Raw genomic sequence first — 8,705 nt, forward strand, 5'->3', positions numbered from 1 at the left:
CGAAACGACATGCAACAGAAAAAAATTTCAACATCGGATACATTAAACCATTTTTTTTGTACATAATCGGTTATCCGAAATATCAGGCATCCGAACCACCCCAGTCCCCAATTGATTTGAATAATAGACGCTCTACTGTAATCTTAATCATCGCTATAGTTCTTTTGCCCGAGCAACGCCGGGCCTACCTGCTAGTTTTAAAATACGTAATTTGTAATCGGCAATTGTCTCTAAACATTGAACGTTAAAAAAAAGTTATTATTATTATTATCGAAATTTCCTTGTTTGATTATTGGAATTTAATGCCAAATTATGTTTCTTTTTAGGTCACTTTTAAATCACTAGTCTATGAAGAATCATTTCGAATAATAAGGCGTAACAACAGTCGATTTGAAGAAGGTTTTTACACTCGTAAAAAATTCAAAAATATTGATGCTTTAGTCTGTATTCAGTAAAAGTAAAAATTCGATAATGTACAAAAATATTAAACACAAGTTTTAAAATGAAAATTTTAATAAATGCATGTACACAATTTAATACATATGACAACATGTGAACATATTAAATAACTTTGAAAATATCACAAATTCTTTATTTTATAAATATGAAAAACAATAAAAATATAAAATTAAATAAAGTAACTAAATTTGATTCTATAATTGTTTTATTTATTTTTACGAAACATTAATAAATATAACATAGGAAATGGGCAATTATATTTCAAAATTATTCAGCAGGTTTATAAAAATAGAAATTTTCAGCAATAAAAAGGCTTCAAGTTGCATTTGCATACGATCAGATCGTTGCATATATTATAATTTTTATGCCATATTATGTGTGAGCAAAGTCTTTGGTATTGAACCGTTCGAAAAATGCAGTTGTTTCGAAGATCAAATTTATGGAATGTCAGAAAACACAATGAGTATATTGTATGGATATTACGTGAATTTACTTCAACTGTTCTTATGGTTATCCTCGCTTTCCTTATTTGTGATGATTTTCAACGAAAATTATATTTGCTACCAATATTCTTATGTATTCGGAAAACATGGAATAGAAATGCAGGTCTTGGTTCTAATTCTAAATATCTACGTTGCTCTCCAATTTACAATTCTGAAGAAAAATCAGATTTTTAGCCATTTCATGAAAAGCACTTATTTTAGCGAAGAAAAGTTGCCAGTACAATTGGAATTGCCTATATTAGGGTATTTGTTTTGCATATTCCTTATTGTTTTAATTGTTTCGAATGCAGCAACGATTAATGTGTTCCTAACAATAAAGAAATATGCTGGAAGTGAATTCGAAGCAACCTTCTGTTCGATTTATTTTTCGTTTTTGTCTCTGCAATTAACGGGACAGATATGTTCAGTTCTTTTCGTATTTTCAATTGGTGGAATAATCATAGCGAAAAGACTTATAAAGTTATCTGAAGAATTACAACAAATAAATACAACTCTTTTACTGAAAAGAAAATTACAAGAAATCTGCGAAAAACACACAGAGATTTGGGAGATTTTTCAAATGATCAACAAAAATTGGGGAAATCTTTTTGCTCTGATATACGCCCACTATACATACGAGACATGTTTTTTATGTTACGCTGCCTTGTTCTTTGATTTAAGCCTTCAATTTCGAGTCATTATTAGTGTAATTTCGTTGCTATTCTTAATTGGAACTCTTTTGGGTTCTTGGTGTCTTTCTTATTTGACATCTCTGGTAATTATATTTTACTTTTCTTATTATATTTTTAGTTATGTAAATAATGACATGGTTATTATTTACATAACTAAAGTTGTTATGTAAATAATAACCATGTCATTATTGATAATTTTCTACTGCTATATTAGTGTTTTATCGATAATTTTCTACTGCTATATTAATTATCTAGTCTTTAGGTTATTTCGTTAAATTACTACACAAATGTTTTAATTTTTGGTATTATATCATAAAATTGACTCGATTTCTTGAAGAAAATTTTACCGTTTGGTGTCTTTTAGTTTTTTGATCTTTGATAATAATATAATAAATATTCTTTTTATAAATTTAATGCTACAGAATTTCATATTATAAACAAATAAATGTAGAATTAAGTTTAAAGATAAGTTTAATATACTTGCTGTCGTTTCGGTTTTATAAGCAAACAAAATACAAAGTAAATCCACCTATATTAATGTAATCAACTGTAATTAAAACAGATTATTTAAGAATAACACTTAACAAGTATTATCATTATGTAATTAATAACTGATTTATTCTTTTTCTAGATCTATGATAACTTCATTTCTATAGAGAGAATTTCATCAAACAACTTGTCAGTTTTATTCAAGTTCAAGGTAAATTGTAAGGATATACTTTTATTTAATTATTTATTTCTATTATGTAATTATTTTTTGACATTTTAAGGTAACTTGCTTCATGAAAAGATTCAAAAAGGCAAAGATGGGAATTTCTGTTAAAGATTTCTTTTACGTTCAAAAAAATTTCTTGATTCGGGTAAGTTTATACGTTGATATATTACCTCTGAGCAATGAGCCAATTGTTCTTATTTCCAGGTGGTCAGTGCTTTATACTCCATTTTTTCTTCGGTGTTGCAAGTCACAGGAGTGATGAACAAACATAAGTCATGTGTCAAAACGTCTACATTCGGTAATTTCACACTCGATAAGTTTAATTTTACTTTTGAATAAATGAACGACTTTACACGCGTGAAATTTGTATTTTGTTAGTGCTAAAAATACATTTTCTTGTAAATGTAGGTTTGGTATATAACATGTATATACAAACGTGTAAAATATCGTGAAACATCACTTTAAACAATATCGTATTTATTCAAAAAACAAAAATAATATCATAAATATTCAAATTTAACGAATATATTAATGCTTATCAATTAATATTATTTATCATTATTATCTGTATTACTGTGTTTCTATAGTAATTAGGTTGCAGTTATTAAATTGCATACTGACAGAGAGCAATTTGCAAATTGCATGCCATTACATAGCAACACTTGTGTTTTTTCCATCTATATTCAGTTGAATAAAGGTGGAAAAAAGCCAAGTGTTTAATTAATAACACAATCTTGTGTTCAACAGTCAAGTTGTAAATGTTGTTATAATAATATTAAATAAAATGATTCTAAACTAATTAGCGTAATTAGAATGTTTTAAATTTCCCCTGATACGTAGGGTTCATTGTAAATGTGATTATGAAAAAACTTAATTCTTTAAATTGTAACTTTATAATCTTTGTATTCAGCTTTTTCAATGTGTCAATGCTCAGTTATTTATTTTATAATAATTGGCTGAATAGAAGTGAACATTTTGTATGTTTATAACACAAATATATAATGTAATTAACATTGAAAATGACTTTAAATGTCTAAAACCAATAATTTTGTGTTTCTGTAACGTCTATCTTCGTTTCACAGTCATTTTTATGTTAATTTAGGAATGGCTTTTACTGTCCAAGAATTGTTCAGTGAAAATTTATTAATATTTCATTACATTGATGTAATGCAATAACTTTCAATCTTGAAGAAAACCAGTAAGTTAGATATATTTTGGTTGTTATCATCTGAGATCGTTATCAGTTTTTTTTCAACAAATGAAGCTGTGAAAGGATGATATAGAAATAACCCCTTGGAAGTATGTACTGTACACACAATAACCATGTGTCATCAGTTTAGAGATTTCGAGTATGAGAAAATAGTTGATCCTACTTGCATGGTGCATTCGATTCTTTAATTAATTTATGGATTGAATTTTTACATTTCATGGTCTGAACATTTACTTAAATCACCAATTTTCTACTACTCCACTCACTATTGTCAAAGTCTGAGCAGCAATATACGGCTTATCCACAAGTGGCTCGTTATATGCCACATATCAATACGATGACTTCAAGAGCAAATCTACATCAAATCATTACTGAATTTAAGAAGGATAAAAACTACAAATTTTCTAATGTACTGTCCAGCTGCATGCAATGGTTGCGAAGACTAATACAGTTTGTTAAGCTTTCAGCACTTTTTTTGTTTACATTAGCATCGATGTTGAACATTTGGCTTTAAACTTTTGACTTATGGTGACGAGTTTCCTAGTTTGACGAATGCATGTTTTATATTTTAGAAATTATATATTATTATTTTACATCAAGTCCATGAAACAGTTAACTCAACATGTCAAGAAAGAACTATAAAGCATCATTGTATGAGTTTGTTTAATTGTAATGTATTAGAACCATTTTTGTTTTGTTTTAAACATTATGTAACTGGACAAAGTCATGTCATCGTTCTAAATGACCACGTGAATCTTTGTTAATTGCATACTCCAATAGTGAATGACTATTTCAAAAAGGGAATAGACCATGTGATCTATATGCAATCGTTACGAAGTGCCTGCAGAAAAACACACCTGTTACTAAAATTCAGTTTGCTAATTCACAAGGTATGAATCTTAACTGACTTGTCTAGTACTGTACATGACAGAAACGATGCTATGCAGTCGATATAATGTTTTATTAATGTTGCATAATTTTTGCATCTCTTGCAAGCTATATGATCGGCTATTCCTTTTCATCATTACCTGACTCTTGTAGATTATATGACTCATTGTATATTTGCTCTACTGCGTTCAAGAATATATACAAATCCCCTAAGTTTTGCACTTCTGTGTACACATTCATATACCGAAAAATATAAGAGTATAAACGTAGAGAGGCTGTACTTTTTTAATGCATAAGAAACATATAAAATTGAATTACTCAAACTTTCAGCTGATAATAAAACAAGATAAAAAATAACTTTTCTTAATTAAGTTTTTTTTTACTTTGAAATAATATGTAATCACGAAGTAGTAATTACTTTACGAATTATTATAGACAAAGGAATACGCATTTTTCAAACTAGAATGTATTAAAATTTTTGAATTTCCTTTTCTTTCTAATAGTGTAAAATGCAATGCTTTAAAAAATTGCAATTTTTGTTTCTAAAAAATTTTTAAGAACAATAAAATGTTCGCATTATGACAAAAGTTCCATTTTGATGAAGTCACTTTTTACAGCAGAGCTTTCTGTGTAAGCTAATGTTAGAGCCGAAGTATTAACTTTCATCTGCAGTCTATCTTTGTTACAGCTGTCAATCAATTTAGGTAATAATAATTATTTAGAACATGCTTAAGAATTGTAAAAGCTAAATCTAGTCACATTTTAAATTTCTAAACATGTTCTTTCTAAATTTCGGAATGATAAAATATTATAAATCTTTAATGTGGTACTCTTTGTGACAAAGTGAAAATTTTTATTATTATTTAATTTTTTTTTTAAATTTAAAATGTAATGAGTCCTTATTTTATAATCTTCAAGAAGTTTGTATAAGATTATTAGCATAATTTTATTATTAATTTTAATGTAATTTAATGCAAAATTTAAAAAAAATTAGACTACTTGAAAGATTAGAGAAACGATTAAAATTTGAAAATGATTGTTTAAGAAGGAATGTGATCAAATAAATAGGCCACGAAAAGTTTTTCTATTTTTACACGATGTCTAATGCACCAAATTAAAAGCGAAATAACTAAAAATTCTTAATAACATTACACACGAATACATTGGTTACAATAATTGAATAATACTGTTAAATAATAAAAAAAGCTTTTTAATCGGCTTAGTCTGTATTATCAAAACACTATATTGTTGTTTCATTGCATTTTGTACAAAAATGCAACACATAAATCGCATTGCTGCAAGAAAGCACAGTGATCACAGTTCCAAAAGCACCATCTAACGTTTTATCTAATGAAAAATTTTGAGGTCTCACATATCTCACCCATGTACACTCATTATAAACAATGATAAGGTGAAATAGACACGAAGCAACTCAACTCTCATTTGTCACATGTTTATGTGTCATTTTATAGGGTTTAAATTACTTTATATTTCAATTGAAAATTGAGAAATTCCTATACCATTCTGTCGTAAAAGAGTATTACAACGTTGGAAAAAATTTTAATTTTATTCACTTTCACGAAAACCAATTTTACTGATGTTAAAATTTTTCGATTTTACATACATTTTTAACCAATTTAACATAGGCCATCAAAGGCTTTAATTATATAATTATAAAGGTTATCAAAATTATAAATGTTTCAAAAAGGAACATACCGTGCTTAAATTGTGATGTGGTGTATAAAAAATCTAGCATATACAGTCGAGTCCGCATAAGTCGTCATAGGTATAACTTGACATTATCTGTTAAGTAGTCAGTTTTCTGTGCTCCCGCCGACTTACATAGTCATTAATGTTAAAAAACTGGTTTACTCGACACCGTTTAAAAAGAAACCAAATTCGCATACTACTGTCACGCTTCTAGTGATAGAATAATGAAAACGTTATAAAATTTACACAGCTTCTATGCTTTCAAATTAAAAATTACGTGATCAAAGAACCTTCTCTACATTTAACAGATAATTAAGTGCATTATACTTTAATTCTATTATTGTTAAAATATTTTTTTACCTCTTGAATATTGTTGCTAACTCTCTGTGTTTAATATTCAGAGTCTACCGTAGAATCCAACATCAATTTTATTTTTTCGGCTATTATATCATCGAACAGAGTACGTTCTCGGCGGTAATAATATTGTAATCGTGTCGTACAATGACGCTCCGAGTTTTCAATATTTCGACGTCTTGACTCACCTGAATTCAAAAATATCAAAAAGCTGATACTGTATGTATACGTGTGGAATATCGTATAAATTTGCATTGGACTCGTCGAATATCTGTGGATGACATAAAGATTAAGAACCGACACTTGACACGGTAGCTTGTATATAGGAGGTATCGATGTTATTAAATTGATAAGATTAATAATCGAGAAAAAATAAAGAATCATGTATTACATCTGTATTGGAGTGTGGTTTAATCAAAATTTTACTCGTTTTTGATATGTATAAACCCATCTTTACTCTCGAAATTTAGCCTTTTGCCTACTTATAATAAGTAGAAATAAAAGTCATTTTTCACATAAAATCTCATAACGAATGTTGCCATATATAACTTAAACTTTGTGCTACTGTGTATTATTCTTTCTGAAACAAAGTATTTCTCAGTGTCAAAGTTAAGCAACTCGTTTACTTTCGTCGTTTATCCTGCGAATAAAATAGGCGTATATAGAAAAATTTTATGCTTTTCAATAATGTATATTTAGAATTGTATTACATAATTAGTAGAGCAAGTGCAGCAGGATAACATTTTAAGCTTACGTCAACAATTCAAATTTAATATAATTACAAATTTATTATACAAAATGACACAGACAAGTCTTAAAACACACAGTAGTGCTCTACAGTATAATTCCCGTTAGTATTCAACCGCAAACTTTAGTTAAATTCTTAAAATGTGAAAAAATATGTAATTCGTGAAAAATTTTAGTGTAAATAGAATTTGTAATAATTTCTGTTTTGACAGATCTACAAGATCGAGTAAAACACTAAAGTTTTATGAGTGACACAAAGTCGAAGGAAACATTAATTTAAATTAAAAAAAGTATTTTTTCACTTAATTAGGGGAGACCGGGGCAAGATCGGCATGTTAAGCTTTACTTAAATTTTGTGTAATAAATACTGCTGTAAACTGAAAAAAAAGCTTTGCATATTGTCTATTGGAATGTTACCTTACTATAGAACTGGTTAAAATCAGTNATTTGTTTAAAAAAAAAAGCGCTTGACAAACTTGCCCCGCATGCCGAAGTTGCCCCGGTCTCCCCTATAAAAATTAGTGATTTATTACGTTTTTTTGTTCCTATGTTGTTTATTTTAATATATGTATATATACTTACTTATGTCTTTTTCAGTTGTTTAATAAAAACTGTTAATGTGCAAGTAAAATTTCTCGAATGTAACGTGATTTTGGATGATTTTCCCCCAACAATATCTTTACACTATGTTGTCAATTAAGGTATGTAATGAAATTGTTTTTAAGATATTATCCCGGTTTTTACACTTACAGTCATTATCTCTGCAACCAATCATTAAAAAGTTGCCAACGCTAGAATATTTATACCAAGTTTCAGTTGTTTATACAATAGTGGAGCTATTAACCACAGACTTAATCTTATCAGACGTAACATTGCCGTAAGTAGAGACTGCATTACATGATTTGTGTTTGTTCATTACTCCAGTTACTTGCACAACCGAAGAGAAAATCGAATACAATGCACTCACCACCTGTGAAAGTTAACAATATGTTTAATGTACAGTGGTAAAGCTTATAAAAATTGACTTACCCGAATCAAAAAATTTTTTCGAACGTAAAAGAAGTCTCCAATAGAAATACCCATGTTGGTTTTTCCGTATCTTTTCATGAAACAAGTTATCTGAGAATATTAAAATAATAATTACAAAATTGTAATTTATAATTGAATAAATACAATTTACTCGCATGGCACCTTAAACTTGAATATAACTGGCATGTTGTTTGCAGAAAATCTTCTAATCGAAACGAAATTATCGGAGATCTGAAAAGTTCCATTAAATAGTTAATAATTATATTGTTATTATTATAATCAATTTGCTGTTTACTAAAATAATGATTCCGTGTGAATGGTTTAACGAAATATACAATTTTTCACACTTAAATTAAAAATCCATATTAATGCAAGCGAGTCAGTTATGTTTTGAATAAATAAATACAAAATTCACAAGA

General features: G+C 28.0%; 1 long non-coding RNA gene across 1 annotated transcript; it reads left to right on the forward strand.

Annotated features, from left to right (window-relative positions):
• Positions 1 to 2,130: 2,130 nt before the first annotated feature.
• On the forward strand, positions 2,131 to 7,599 carry LOC111616146. Its single transcript, XR_002755195.1, has 3 exons — positions 2,131 to 2,333; positions 2,404 to 2,646; positions 6,558 to 7,599. It is a non-coding gene; the product is annotated as an uncharacterized LOC111616146 (long non-coding RNA).
• Positions 7,600 to 8,705: the final 1,106 nt, after the last annotated feature.

Source organism: Centruroides sculpturatus, unplaced genomic scaffold (assembly GCF_000671375.1).
Source record: "Centruroides sculpturatus isolate CEXI.00-Female unplaced genomic scaffold, Cexi_2.0 scaffold2447, whole genome shotgun sequence".
In the NCBI taxonomy this organism is placed as follows: Eukaryota; Metazoa; Arthropoda; class Arachnida; order Scorpiones; family Buthidae; genus Centruroides; species Centruroides sculpturatus.